The sequence below is a fragment of the Rhinolophus ferrumequinum genome, chromosome 14 (assembly GCF_004115265.2).
Source record: "Rhinolophus ferrumequinum isolate MPI-CBG mRhiFer1 chromosome 14, mRhiFer1_v1.p, whole genome shotgun sequence".
Classification (NCBI taxonomy): domain Eukaryota; kingdom Metazoa; phylum Chordata; class Mammalia; order Chiroptera; family Rhinolophidae; genus Rhinolophus; species Rhinolophus ferrumequinum.
Window position 1 is genome coordinate 63,706,949 of NC_046297.1, and position 14,646 is coordinate 63,721,594.

The 14,646-nt window shown below is 47.6% G+C and overlaps 1 long non-coding RNA gene across 8 annotated transcripts in view; it reads left to right on the forward strand.

The window, feature by feature from the left end:
* LOC117033825 (uncharacterized) overlaps positions 1–14,646 on the forward strand; it is a 429,465-nt gene that overhangs the window by 856 nt on the left and 413,963 nt on the right. Inside the window, exon 2 of one of the 8 annotated variants that reach the window (XR_004424969.1) lies at positions 3,049–3,339. The exons of 6 other annotated variants lie outside the window; for them this stretch is intronic. This is a non-coding gene — a long non-coding RNA (uncharacterized LOC117033825). Of the gene's footprint in view, positions 1–436; positions 603–3,048; positions 3,340–14,646 lie in introns of those variants that run through there. One more of the 8 variants, XR_004424970.1, reaches the window with a different exon arrangement.

Here is a 14,646-nt window from a genome sequence, read left to right on the forward strand (position 1 = left end):
CAAGAATTTTCCTGATAGTTTGCAGGCGTGGAATATTCTTCTATGCACTGGAGCACCTAACTTCAGGCCCTTCTAGAAGAGAAGAGACGAGAAGAGAGCAAATCACTCCTGAAGGTTTTAAGGGAGAAGAGGGTGAGGTTTTGGGGTTTCCTTTCTAGACTTATGTTTTCCAGACAGAGGCTGGCAGCACCCTCTCATCCACCTCACCAACGCTATTAGTCCCCGCTATTGCAGCTGTTTTGTTCCCGGAGGAAACCATGGAGAAACCCGTGTTTGTGTGTGGTGGGTGGGCCTGGGCTCTGGGGACACAGGGGTTGTGTCTGCCTTGCTGTTTGTTATGGGATGATGCAGGGCTAATTTGCATACCGGTGGTGACAAGTCGAGGCTTGTTCATTTGACAGTCCTGTGGTCACAGCCAATCTTTGTAAGTCTCCAACCAAGGGGGTTGTGTGGATCCTCCGAACCCTGAGTGGGACTTCCTGAAAGATTTATTTGGAGAAAAACCTTCCTGGAAGCAGCAGAAGGACAAACACAGAGTTCCTGGCTGGGCAGAGCCTCGTGGCCTTGTCTCCACTGTTGGAGAGGAGTTACACATCTTGGAGGTGAGGACAGCCTCGTGGTCGAAAGCCTTGGCGTGAGGGCCCGGCTGGAATTCCACGTGTGAGTCTGGGGGTGGAAAGGCCCGGTGGGTCCAGTTCCCACCATAAGGCTGTGCCCATTGAACCCAGAGGACATTTGTTGTGTGGTCACGTTGTTTTGCCTGGTTAAGGATGATTTTCCTGTTGTTAATTGTTTCTTTACCTAATGTGAGTGCAGAATTTTGCATAAACCAGGCTTCTTCTGAAAAGTGGAAGAAATCAGTTTCTTTTTCTCATTGATCTTCCTCGCTCTCATCTCCCCTGCGCCCCCATGCTGTCTGATGTGCTCTTCTGTCCCTGGCTGGAGCCTTTCTGGGCTGGAAAGAGGAGTTCTTTGTCTCAGTTGTGGACTCTCTGACCCCCACTGGTTTGTGTGATTGCTGGTCTAGAAACCCACCGTCTACATCCAGTCAATCCCTTGTGCTTTTAGCTTTTCTCCTCTGAATGGCAGGCAGGCAGCCTGGCTGGGTTTTGGGAGCCTGTGTTTACCATGCGTGGGGTCCTCTGTCTGCCCAGGGTGGACACTGTTCTCCGACAGCTCCGCTAAGGGGTCTCCTGGTCGATGAGACGCCTTTCTTCCTTCCTCTTGGTGTGAGTGTCCCTGAATTTGGTCAGACCAACTGCAGATGGACCCTTTCCTGGGGAAGCAAGGACCTTGGATAGTTGCCTGGTCACGTCCTTATTCCTTGGAGAGGTAGCTGCCCTCCTGTTAATGGCTGTACTTCACCATGTGTATTTTAAATGTCAGATGCCCTCCTGGACCCTCGGATTTTTATTTTGGGGTTTCCTTTCATAGTTGGGTGTAGACATGACACTCTCCCAGTTTTTGTTCCCCCCCTGACGCTGGTTTGTGATCTCTGTAAGAGATCAAGCCCGCCCACCTTTGTACACCTGTGTCTGCAGGGGTACCCTGACTGAAGATGGGAATAGAGCAATAACCTAGAATAATTTTGACCATGGATGAGCCCAACTGATGCTCACGTCTACACCTTCTGTATAAAACTTGAGAAATTCTAGGCCTTACAGGAAAACAGTACTAAAATGGGCTCTTTGATAGGTGCCTCCTCTGTCTCTCGTTTTTCTGGCCTCAAGTAACTAATCACAGTACGAGTAATTAATAATTACAATAACAGTAACAGTGGTTCCTGTAATAGCATGGAAATCGTATATTATGTCGAGCCTGTTCTTTGCAATTTGTGCTCCCTACACCCGCACGAGGCGGTTAACAGTAAAATGTCTCGCAGGACTTGCATCCTTATTGTGGGCCAACCTCAGTTCTGAATGCTTTAGATGTAGTATCTCGTTTAATCTCTCAAAAAATTGTAAGGTAAGATTGTTGTTATTGCTATTTTGCAAATGAGGAATCCACGGCTCAGAGAGGTTAAAAATATCCCCCCAGGTCACACAACTAAGGAGTGACAGATTCACCTGGATTGGTACCAAGACCATCCATCCTACTCACTGGGCCCCTTCCCAAAAGTTAGAGGGCAGTGACATTCAGAGCAAGCAAAGGATGCTTCTCGGCCTGGAACAGGAGGAAGGAGTGTGTTCTCCACTCTCCCTGTCTCACCCAGGCACAGATAGAAAAATCCAGAACCTTGCATGAAGACACCACTTGCTCTGGCTGCGGGCCTGTCTTGTCCTGCCTTGGTACAGCAGGGGGCTGCCAGTGGGGCCAAGGAGCCGTGGGGGGGTTCGGGTGGGGGCTTCAGTTTGGGGAAAGTTCTGGGCTGGGGGGTCTGGGAAATGGGGTCTCTGGGGCCCGAGAAGGAGCCGTGGGTAGAGGTCTGAAGCCTCAGTCTTGGTGCAGAATACATGAGTATTTGCAAAGTGCTATATCGAGGCGTCCTGCCTGGCTTAGCAACAGCATTTAATTACTCTGAACCTTCACAGCGAATGGGAACTAGAACTCTGTTTGCAAATGATCACACCCGCGCCCCCTAAGCTCCCCCAACCATTCTGAGTACCTGCCTCTATCCTGAGTGTGTTGTTAGGTCCTGTGGTGACCCTAACAATACAAAGATTGTGGTGGCCCCCCTCTCTCAACCCTACCATTAAAGCCAAAAACAATGCTGGGTCATAAAACAGAGAGGTCTCAGTCATTTTTTAATTGCAGAATGCTGAGTGGGCTTTCTTTTATTTTTCTCTTCCTCTGTCAGGGGGGCGGGAGGTTATGGGGTGGTGTTTTGCTGGTGCCTGGTGGGTAACCTGAGACGCAGGATTGTTTGTTTACTTGGCTCTTTTCCCTGGGTGACCATGATCTTGTTGAGAGCCTTGACCAGCTGGGGGAGGGGGAAGTCATCTTCACAGGTCTGGGGGCTAACTGGGCCCTGGTACTTTGTTCAATCAGGTGGCTGTCAAGAACTGCCTTGTTTTCAAGGAAACACACTATGGTCCCTTGTCTTCTTAGATGTGAAATAGCCTGACCTGGTGGGACGTGGAGGGGTTTGTCCCTCGGGAAAGGACACTGAAGAAAGCGAAAGCAACCAGAAAGCAGCCGGAGGCATCTGTGGACATCTAAGGAACAGCACAGATCTCCGTTACTTTGGGGCAAGTTGCTTCACCTCTGTAAGCTTCAGTGTTCTCCTCTAAGAAGTGAGGGAGTGATGCGACGTCAGCTTCATAGGTGGTTGTGAGGAGGAAATAGAGGAAAAACAGCAAACATTTAGCCGAGTGCCTGGGCGCATAGTAAGCACTCAAGGTTAGCTAATATTATTACTGTTATAATTATCAGGTTTTGTTACTTCCTGTGGCTGCTTGGAGTAGTGGTTTCTGAACACATTTTAATGTGCAACGTTAACATTCTGATTACCTAGCTCCCAAGGTGGCAGTGGCCTCACTAGGGCTTTTTGCAAACATCTGAAAGGAATGCTGGCTAATATAAGTAAGAAAGAGATAAAAAGCCAGGAAAGCTGCAGGAGCAGGGCTCAGAAAGGGATAGGACTCTGAGGGCACCCGTCAGGTGGCATTGCCTTTGCAAGTTACTTAAGGGCTCGTTCTCTCTCTCTCTCTCTCTCTCTCTCTCTCTCTCTCTCTCTCTCTCTCTCTCTCTCCATTTCCTCAGCTACTGCTCAGGGAGGAGAACATTTCTCCCTCCCAGGGATGGTGCAAAGCACTTAGCATAGAGGAAGTAAGCTCTTGAGTAAGACATAAAAGCAATTGTTATTATTTATTATTCTTCAGGACGCCCTTTTCCTGGTAAGTGAGCCCCAGCCAGTATTTGCTGCTCTGTTCCAGATGGATTCATCCACATTGATGGATGGATTCCTTTACTAAGCAATCGCTGGGTGCCAGGCAGTCTAGATGCTGGAGATGCAAAAGAGACAAAAAAATCTTTGCCTCCTTAAAGCTTCTGTTTGAGTCCAAGCCATGCAGTGGAGGCAGCAAGGTCCTCAGAGGGAGAGAAGGAATGGATAGGGGCCCTGCAGGCAAAAGCAGACTGGCTCTGGCACCACTGTGTTAATAGATGAAAGGTGCCAAGCACAGGGCCTGGCGTGAGGTACTATGTACTGGGTAGTTGCTATATTTTCCTTTGGTGGCTGCCTCATAAACCGCAACCTGCCTTTCCCCCAGTTCCCTTCCTGAGTTTTATTTTTCTCTGTGGTGCTTGTTGTTTGCATCCCTCCAAAATTCATATGTTGAAATCCTAACCCCCCATTGTGATGGTATTTGGAGACAGGGCCTCTGGGAGGTGAATAGGGGGAGATGAGGTCGTCAAAGTGGAATCCTCATGGTAAGATTAGTGCCTTTGTAAGAAGAGACGCCAGAGAGCTTTCTTCTCTGTGAGGACACAGAGAGAAGGTGGCTGTTGACCATCCAGGAAGAGAGCTCTCGCGAGAGACTGAATCGGTCGGAACCTTGCTCGTGGACTTCCCAACCTCCAGAGCTGTGAGAAACAATTTATATTGTGTAAGCCTCCCCAGATGGCAGTTGGAGCAAACTAAAGCAGAAGTTATCCTTACTTGATATTCCATGTGTCTGTCTGCTTTCACTAAACTGTAAACTCTAAGGCTGAGGCCCTCCTGCAATTCATTCACTTTCATGAATTCAGCAAATATTTATCATGTGCCTGCTCTGTGCCGAGCAGTGTTCTTGGTGTTGGGGATGCAGAGAGGAACCTGAAACGATTTCTGAGATTGCCGTGTGAATGGGGCTTACATTACAGCTGGGATAGGCAGATAAGGAACAGTAGACACAATACACAAGGAAAGGAGAGTAAGAGGGCGCAAGGGGGTAATGCATCTGTGGGGTGAGGGTGTGCAGGGCTGGGCGGGCTGCAGTATGAAGTCCGCTGGTCAGGGCAGGCTCCACAGAGAAGTTGACCTTGGCGCGGCCGAGACGGAAGTGAAGGAGTTAGTGTAGAGGACGGTGTGTCAGGGAAGAGCCAGGAGAGAGGCTGTGGGCAGGAGCGGGCCTTTGAGAGTGAGCAGCAAGGAGAAGAGTGGCTTGGAGCGGTATGAGCAAGGCCCCCGGGCAGAAGGGGAAACCAGAGAGCAACGGTGCTTTCCGTGAAGTTTTCAGGCCTTTCTAAAGACTTTGTCTTGTACTCAGTGCAATGGAGAGCTGAGGAAGGGTTTCCCATCGAAAGCCGATTTGATCTGATGCAGTCTGGCTGCTGTGTCGAGAACAGACTACATCTGAGTCAGAAGCCGGCGCATCGGGCACAAACATGCACGTAACGCAGGTGCTGGTCGGCTGGTCGCGGTGGACGTGGCCAGAAGTAATGGGCTTCTGGACTGCTCACGGCGGTGTCCCCAGAAGCAGCGCAAGCTGCACTACCACTGAGCTCGTGCAGTCAAGCTAGTCTGAATGGAGACCTACTGTGCTGGAGAATACACATGGAATTTCAAAGACTTAGTCCCAGAAAGAGAATGCGAAGTATTTCATTAAGGAATTATTTAATGGTGATTGCGCGTTGAAATGAAACTTTAGATATATTGGGTTAAATGTGATATATTAGTATATTTACTTTCACCTGTTATTTTATTTTATTTTTTTTTAACTTTTTTTAACGGGGTTACTAGAAAATCGAAAAATGTACGTCCGTGGCTCACATTCTCCTTCCATCGGCCCGTGCGGCCCTAGAATAATGTCTGGGACTTGGGAGGTTTGCAGTGAATCGAGTGACTGCCAGGCACAGGGGCTTCTGCAGTGAGTAAGAAACCATCCAGTCTTCAGGAAGCTACCGCGACGGGTGAGATGCAGAGTATCTGCTAGGATGGAGGGAGGGCAGGCCAAAATGGGGCCACAGGCAGTCAGGTGTGGTGTGGTTGAGAATCCTCACCCAGGAGTGAAGTGGCTGAGGGTTCGGTGGTCTCAGCAAGGACATTGCAGACAGGGAACAGAGAAGTGAGGGCCCTGAACCTTGGGACTGCGGCTGAGGTGGAAGAGGTAGGACGGCCAGGTAGGCTGGAGGGTAAGGGACTCTAAAGAGCCTTAATGACCGGGCAGAAGCCATTTATTTAAACGGGTCTTGCAAACTCTGGGCACTTGCCAAGGATGGTACCTTCCCAGATTTATGTGCACAAAGATGACGAACGCAACATGGAGGCTGGGTTTCTAACGGCAGGTACCTGAGTTGGGGATTCCAGGCCCTTGGTGGACAGAACTGGGGAGGAAACTTAAGGAAATTGAAACTATCTTTCCTCAAATGAAAGGACAACTGTGACTAAGGAAATTGAAACTATCTTTTCTCAAATGAAAGAAATGCAAGCTTATCTTTAAAAATCGGGGGCAAAAGTCTATAAAAGGTAACTTATTTCTTGAGTTAACTATCATCGCTGTTGTATCTTTATTGTTGTTTTAAAAAATTGTAACTGCCGCTATATATATATGTTCGCATCCTGACTTCATAGTTATTAAGTTATAAGTATTCCTGAATATTATTACATATCCTTTATTCTGTCATTTTTATTAGGTAGATAATATTTTATTATTCAGTTCAGTGGCTCTTAAATTGCTTACTTAATCATTCTTTTGATTTGGATTCTTAGCTCATAATAGGTTGTTTATATATATCAAGTTAAAAAAAATTGATAAATCCCCAGTCCTAGGATTATTGTATCAGAGCCTCTCAATATTTTTAAAGTTTTAGGTAAATATTGTGGCTCATGAGATTTTCACCAAAGCCAAATTTTCTGTTTTTTGCTTAGATGTGTGATGTTTGTTGTCCATGGTACACTGATATTAACATTTATGTATAGCGTACATTACATGCTAGACACTTGTTTACATACACCATATGCACCTGTATGGGTTTTTTCTGTACTTTTGTTTATTCAGCAGATATTTTTAGAATGCTTATTTTATGCCAAATAAACACTATTCTAGGCCTTGGGTATTTAGTAGTGATCAAAACAGATATGGTACCAGTTCTGAAGAAGCTTATTATTTAGTGGGGGAGACAAACAAAGAAACAAACATACACAAAATAACATTATTACAAGCACTACTGAAAGAATATGAAATAGAATAATGTGAGTGGATAGTTTACCCGGGGTGAGGGGGTTAACACCGAAACCTTGCATTTGAGTGAGACTTGGGAGAAGCTAACCGGAGGAGGAGAAAAGAATAAACGAAAGGAAAAGATGGATGAATATGACAATACATTAAAGAGAAAATGCACGTCTAACAACTACAAGAAAAGCTATACTAATAAAGAATTCCCAAAGGTCAATAACAAAAAGCCAAACAACCTCGCAGCAAAGGGGGTAAAAGACATGAGCAAACAGTTCTCAAAAGAAGAAAGCCAAGTGCACGGTACATGTGAAAAGATTCAGAGTCTTGCTAATAAGTCAGGTTTATTGAGGTCTGAGGTCTCTCCAGCAGAAGTCACTCTTTCGAGGGGGTCGCTGGGCGATTTGATAAATGCGCACCGCCGTGCAGACGTCACCATCACTCATCACCCACTTCCGTCACCTCCAAACTTCCCTCTGGGCCCTTTATAGTCAATCTCCTCCTCCACTTCCAACAACCCCTGATTTGTTTTCTGACCTTCCTTATAATTTTGCCTTTTTGAGTCTGGTTTCTCTCACTTAGCATCATACATGATTCTTCCTGTGGTGGTGTGATCAGCAGTTTGGTCGTTTTGATTGCTGAGGAAGGTCTCTTCTATGTCTCTTCCGCTGTCCTTTTACTTTTTTTCCAGTTGAAGGACATTCATTTGGGTTGTTTCCAAGGGGCACATTTTTGTATTTTAAAATGTGCCCAAAATAGGAATTCTGACTCAAGGCTTGGCACGGATCCCCCACGCAGCGAGTGAGCGTGTGAGGTCGTTTGAGGGACCGGTGGACAGTATGCAATGAAATCGGAAACATATGTGTAGCCCCCTCCTAGGTAAACTTGAGAATTCACAGCTCATGCTAGGTGTTATTTACGGATACTTAGAGATGGATATGAAGGTCTAAAAAATGAACTGGAAGGATCTAGCTCAAACTCACTGTCCTCATCCAGGCACGGAGGAGAGAATGGGGCTGGCGGTGAGGCTCAAGGTTACTTCACCTTTAATGCTGTTTAAAAGAATACGAGGACGGGTATATACATACATAGCATCTCACACATTTGAAAACATATGGAAAGGAAAACAGACTTGGAGTACCTAGGAGAACATGTTGATTGTTCTAAGTTCTAGGTTCTTTAAATGTCTTTCAAAAGTAGTTTGAGGGAAGGTGATACTGGCCCTACAGAACAGCATGTGTGAAGAACCCAGGGCAGGAAAACATTTGGGGGCATTCACAGTATCAAGGGGCTCCTGTGAGTGGGGTGGAGTGGAGGGAAGCTCCAGGGGTCAGAGACACAGGGTGGGGGTCCAGGGTGGGCAGGTGCCAGGTCACTGGAGGGCCATCGTGGTTTATGAGCAGCTAAGGGGATCGGGCATGATTTGATTGACCTTTTTCCTGGTTCAACAATGGATTGGATGGTTGACAGTGGAAACTGGAGGCCTGTTTAAAGGCTGTATTGCAGTGATTTAGGAGAGGGACCTGGACCCGGCTCTGGCAGTAGAGAGGAGAGAAGAGGATAGTTTCAATAGTATTTTGTTTGGAGATAGAAAGGACTTCTGCTTAGAGGACAAAGTTGGAGGGGTTCCAGGTGGGACTGAAGAGGTAGCTAGGGGCCCTCCAAACCCAGCAGAGGCGCTTGGACTTTATCAGCAGGTAATAGGGAGCTATGGAAGGTTTTTAACAGGGGCAGGGACGAGATGAGAGTCGTATCTCAGAGAGATCCATCCACACATGATGTCACCAGCCTGGAGTCAGAAGAACATGCTAGTAATGTAGCTGCGAGTGCACCAGTTACCTTCTTGCAGGATGCTTGACCTTCCCCATTTTTCAGAAGGAAGTAGGAAAAACAAAAGGTGCTGTGTGTGGAAAGTCCCCAGGACTTTGTGGAACAGCAGCTGTAGGCATAGAGGTCCCTTCCGGCATTTCTTGTGACAGGGTTTATTCCATAGTCCCACTGAAGTAATGATTCATCCAGCTGGGGCCAGTGGCGGCCTTGGGATCACTTCAACCCATCTTCCCACTTAGAGATTTCAGAAAGAGATCTCGCCCGCCCTGTGGAGCATCACTTTTTACAAAACAGACGATTGCATTTGGTCCATGAAAAACCCAGGAGCTGAAGGCCAGAGTGTCCTGGCCTGGTTTACACTCAGAGGACACTGCCAGTGGGGACCCATGGCTTCCTGCAGCAGGCTGCACTTCCAGCTGTCCTTGCCTTTCCCTCCTCCGCCTCGGGACACCTGGGAGGAGATAGCTTCCCAGACTTGTGTTCTGGGAATAGAAGAGGAGCTTGGCGGCTGCCCTTGGCCTTTGCTCCTGCAGAGGTCCTGGCTGTCCTGAGCCTCTGCTGTCCTCAGGCCTTGAGCCTGGCCAATGGCGGGGATCTCTTCCCAATCATTTCTCTAGACGTTCCGTACTTGCTTTCTCAATGAGAGACATTTCTCACATGCTCATTCTGTTAAAAAGGAAAAACAGAGGTTTTTATTTACTTTTTTAAGTGAGACATGCCCAAGTAAAGGGGAGATCACTATTTCAGTGATTGTAACCTGTGGAAATCGTCTTGGCAGCCTGCCTCACTTAGACAGTGCATTCAGGCTGTCACTATTTATACGTGAAGGATTCCTGACACTCTCGACCGTGATTATGCAACTAACTACCTCATCTTTGGTGCAGCAGTACGACCTGACATCACAGGCGCCAGAACCCTCTCCTGGGAGTACCCACCTCCCTGGGGCAGGTAGGTCCTGGCTGTCTCCCTGCTCCCACTCTTGCCCTCCTCCTGGCAGGAAGGAGTGATATTTTAAAGCGGCAAACTAGATCCTGAAAATGCAACGATTTAAAAGCTTGTAATGGCTTCTCATTATTAATTCAAGTACCTGCTGCATAATCGGCCCTCAGTAAGTATTGATTGAATTGCTGAGTGAACATGAATGATGGAGCCAGGATAAGGACCAAGCCCTTCACCGACCCTAAAGGCTGAGTGCTTTTAGCCTGGTGGACACTTCTGGCCTGGATCAGAAAGAAAGCTTGTCTGGTCAGGGGCAGCTGGGGGCAGCTGGAGAACGTGGGGCTTGAAATAATGTTGAAGCTTTGGATGATGGGATTCTTCTAGAGGACTGGTGTCTACAGATTCATTTCTAACATTCAGGTCTCACGCGGAGAGGGAAGTAGCCAGCCAGGGAAATGGGACCAGTTTCAATCCCTTTCCCCACTTGCTTTCCTAACTACCCTAACTCCTACTTATGTTTTGTGTCTCAGCTTAGGAGTCATCTGCTCCAGGAAGCATTCCTTTTTCCTCCCAAGCGGACTGTGACCCTCCTTGCAGGCACCCTGCCTCTGCGTTATCACAGCTCACACCCTACTGTATTGCATTGCAAACCTGGGTTCTTGTCAGGACCCGGAAACTCATCCGTTTAGGAGTACGGGCAGATTGTATAGAAGCACCAAGGGGGCCCAAAAGAATACAATAGGACAGGTGCAGACTGACACACAGCCAGTCCCCTTTCTAGGGGGGGGCATCTGCTCTTAGATCCAGCTCCTCACCCCCTCTCCCCTTTTTCCCCCATACCAGAAGGTACACACAAGGAGTGGTGTTGCCAGTGCTTCTACTTTTTAAAGAGAAGCCATGTATCTGTATATCCATTTTTTTAAAAATGTAACTCTCCTGATTTTCAAATGTTTCAATTCAGATTTTTAAAGAACACTCACAAGCCAAACAAAATACATCTGGTGGACCAGATGTGGACCCCAGGTCAGCAGTTTGCAGCCCCTTGCATGTGGTTGGCTGTCTCCCAGTGCACAAGCTCCCCCAGACATGCCATGATTTTCTGTGCCCCCCAACCACCATCTCATGATGGCTGCTCCCTGCTTAAATCTTTGCTGACTGCAATGCCTCACCTGTAAGGAGCTTCCTGCATACACAGTAGTAACATTTTCCCCCTTAGAACTGTTTGCGACCTGCTGTGTGTGCCTGGGAGAGTAATTTCTGAGATTCGAGAATGTTCTTTTCCCTTTCCTCTTCCCTCTCCACCCCCTCAACACATGTTGTTGTTTTGGAGGAAGCCAGCCCTTTCGTATCCTGCTGTGCTCATAAGGTGTTGGTGAGCTGCTAAGCAGCTGTGGATTCCTGCCAGCTCTCTGACTTTTGCCCTCCCAGTTGGTTAGCCATTGCCCAGTGCGTGAGGGGAACACGCAGGAGTTCAGGTTTCACTTTATTTACAGTGAATGATCACCGGCAAAATTGCTTAAAGAAACAAACTAATCATCTCTCAGGTGAAACAAGCCCACCCCTTCTTGTACATTTCCCATCTTGTTACCTTTCTGAGCACTGTGGAGGAAAATCTCAATAAGGGCCTAGTTGGTTGGGAACTATAGGAGCTTAACATGTGCCCAGAATTGTGCGAGGCTCTGGGGAATAAAGAAGAACAACTATGGATTTTATAGTTTGGAAGATCCAGTCGTTGCCTTTGAGAGATGCAAAGTAACAGCAAAAAAGCTCTGCGATGATAATATAGCATTTATGGAGTTACAATGCAGCACAGTGCTATGTAGTATTACTAATCGCTATAATAAAGTGGAAGCCGTAGGGTAATTCCCTGTTTAATTTGGGGGAGGGAGCGGCCATACCGTTTTCCACGGCAGCCGTATTGTTTTACATTCCCGCTGGCAATGCACAAAGGTTCCTCTTTTCTCCACATCCTCACCAACACTTGTTATAGTCCGTCTTGTTCTTTTTTAAGCAACAGCCATCCTAATAAGTATGAAGTGGTATCTCATAGTGGTTGTTATTTACATTTCATTTGTGACTGGTGATATTGAACATCTTTCCAGGTGCTTATTGGTTAGTCATACATCTTGTCTGGAGAATGGTTGTTTTTTTTTGTTGTTGTGTTGACTTGCAGGAGTTCTTTATATATTCTGGATGTTAATCCCTTTTGTCCCATCCTGTGGGTTGTCTTTTCACCCTCTTGAAAGTATCCTTGATTCACGGGCATCTTTAGTTTTGATGAAGTCCATCCAACTCGCCTGTTTTCTCTTGTGTTGCCTGTGTTTTTTGATATGCGGCAAAGACATTGTCTGAAACTCAGCCAGGGCCATCCAGCCGGAAGTGGCCACGTGCACGTCCTGACCACTTGCTGGACTGCCCTGAGTCCTCATCCTTTGGCGTCCAGGAGCCAGTGTTTATCCCGGGCTGGTGTCTCAGGTCAGCTCATGCGGGTATTGTCCTGTCCATCCTCGGATGCCTTTACCTCTCTTCCCAGCAGTGGAGGGGAACAGCCAGCGCTCTCGTACCTGGCAGATTCCCCGAGGGCAGGTGTGTACGCCCCAGCGCTGCAGTCAGCGGCATGGCAAGGGTCCTCGTGTTCCACTGGACCCTTCCGACCTGTCACGTCACTTTCAAAGGCCTCTGCAGGAGGGGTGCTTCCCGCAAAAGAAATGACTAACAAACATTTTTGGTGTGACAAAATTGGTGAGTGAATTTCATGTAGCTTCGAGGGTAGTCCATTATATTCCACTGATACTTAACAAAAGCACAGACGTAATTTATAGGCTAATCATGAGGCATAATCGTAAACAAATACCCGTGCACCCTCTGCCCTGCTGAGGAACCAGAATATGACCAATGGTCATTGAGTTGAATTTCGTCTTCTTCCTAGTCTCACCTCCATCCCTCAGTGCCCCCCTCCCCGCCCCCATAGATGACCGTTATCCTGAATTTTGGTGTTTATGATGTCCTTGCTTAGAAACTTCTTTTTCCTATATACACGAGTGTCCTTAAATACAATGTTAGTTGACTTTTCGCCCCTTTTGAGCTTTACAAAAGTTCCGTACTGAATGCAGCTTTCTTGTCCACTTAGCATCACCTAGATGAATCCATGTTGAAGCGTGCTGCTGTGTGTCTGTTTTCCCTGCCGTAATCTGTGCCTTTGTGTGAGCACACCCGAGTTTATCTCTCCGTTCTCCAAGGACGTGTGAGTTGTTGGCAGTTTTTCTTTTCTTTTTCGGCGACACACACAGTGCTGCTGGGAACGATCTCGTGTCCCTGGTGACACATGCCAGGGTTTTGGGCTACAGTGCTAGGACCCCGTGCTGATTTTAGGTGTTCCTTGGATCCCAGCGTCTCAGAATTGGAAGGGGCTTCTTTGGCCAAGCAGTTCACCCTCATCGGTAAACCGAAAAGCAGCAGTCGTGGTGGTGAAGTTCCTGGAATACGATGGCCATGCAGTCCCTCCTGCTTTTGCCTCACTCTGTTGCTTAGTTCACTGGGCAATGACGTTAACTTCTTTCTGCCTCAGTTTCCTCAGCTGTGAACTGAGGATAAAAGTGCAGATTGTTCTGAGATTTCAGTGAGATAGCACATGGGATTCACTCGGGGCCAGGTATTCAGTCAACACTGAATACGTGTTTCAGGATCACTTATACCTGAAGCTTGGGCAGAAACTGACACCCAGGACAGGGGCAGTGACTCGGATGAGGTCACACAGTGGCAGTGGTGGCGTTGGAATTCCAGAAACAGATTCATTTCTAACATGGTCCAGTTTACTTTCCCTTCACTGTGGGCCCCGGCTTCCAGGCAGGTTGACAATCTAGCTGGTGATCGTGACCTGCCCAGGGGGGTTGCCCTCTCTTCACGTCTATACTTCCCAAGGCTTTTCTGCAGCGGAGGTGTGTTTAAGATTGCTCACAGTTTACTGACCCCCCCAGCCAGGATAGCCTTTGAGAAACAGATAAACTGATTGCAGCCTAATAGAGTGGGCTCCCAAGAGTCTCCACCCGTCCTGGATGGTTCCACGAAGAGGAAATACCCAGTGATTCCTAGGCTGCTGCCTGCCTCCCATTCCAGCCTCACACTCCAGCCTTCAGGAGTTAGTTATGTGAGGAGGGCAGGCAGGTCTCTCTCTGCCACAAGAGGGGTCTGTTTCATTCATTCATTCATTCATTCATTCATTCATTCATTCATTCATTCATTCATTGTGGTGGGCCCAGAGCCTGGACTATTTACCACCTGGTGTTTTGAATCATTCTGACACTTGGTGGCAGAGACCACTGAAACCCCCAAATAATTGTTCCCATGTGTCAGAAGGATAAAAAAAACAACAGACAGCATAATGGACAAGCATGCAGGCTTCTGGTTCTCACTGCGTCGGTTCGAGTCCTACCTCTACCTTCAAACGTCTCAGATCCACTCGGGGAAAGTACCTCCTGAACCCCGGTTTCCTCCTGTGAAAAGCTGGAAGATAAATAGTGCCTACGACATACTGTGTTGGGAGGACTGAGTGAGATTTTGTGCATTCACAGCTTCCTGTAGAGCCCGCATGTGCATGCTGGTCAGCAGGACCCAGATGGCCTGTGTGCCCCGAGCAGGCTCACTAGTACGGGCCGCCAGTACAGCAGGAGGTCAGTCCGTATGTGTTGAATGAACGAGGATGTGCAGTGCTTTCTAGTTGGCAAAGCCCCTGGCTCCATGTTGCTTCATTTTTTTCAAATTCCTGGTGCTGGAGTCCTGGCCT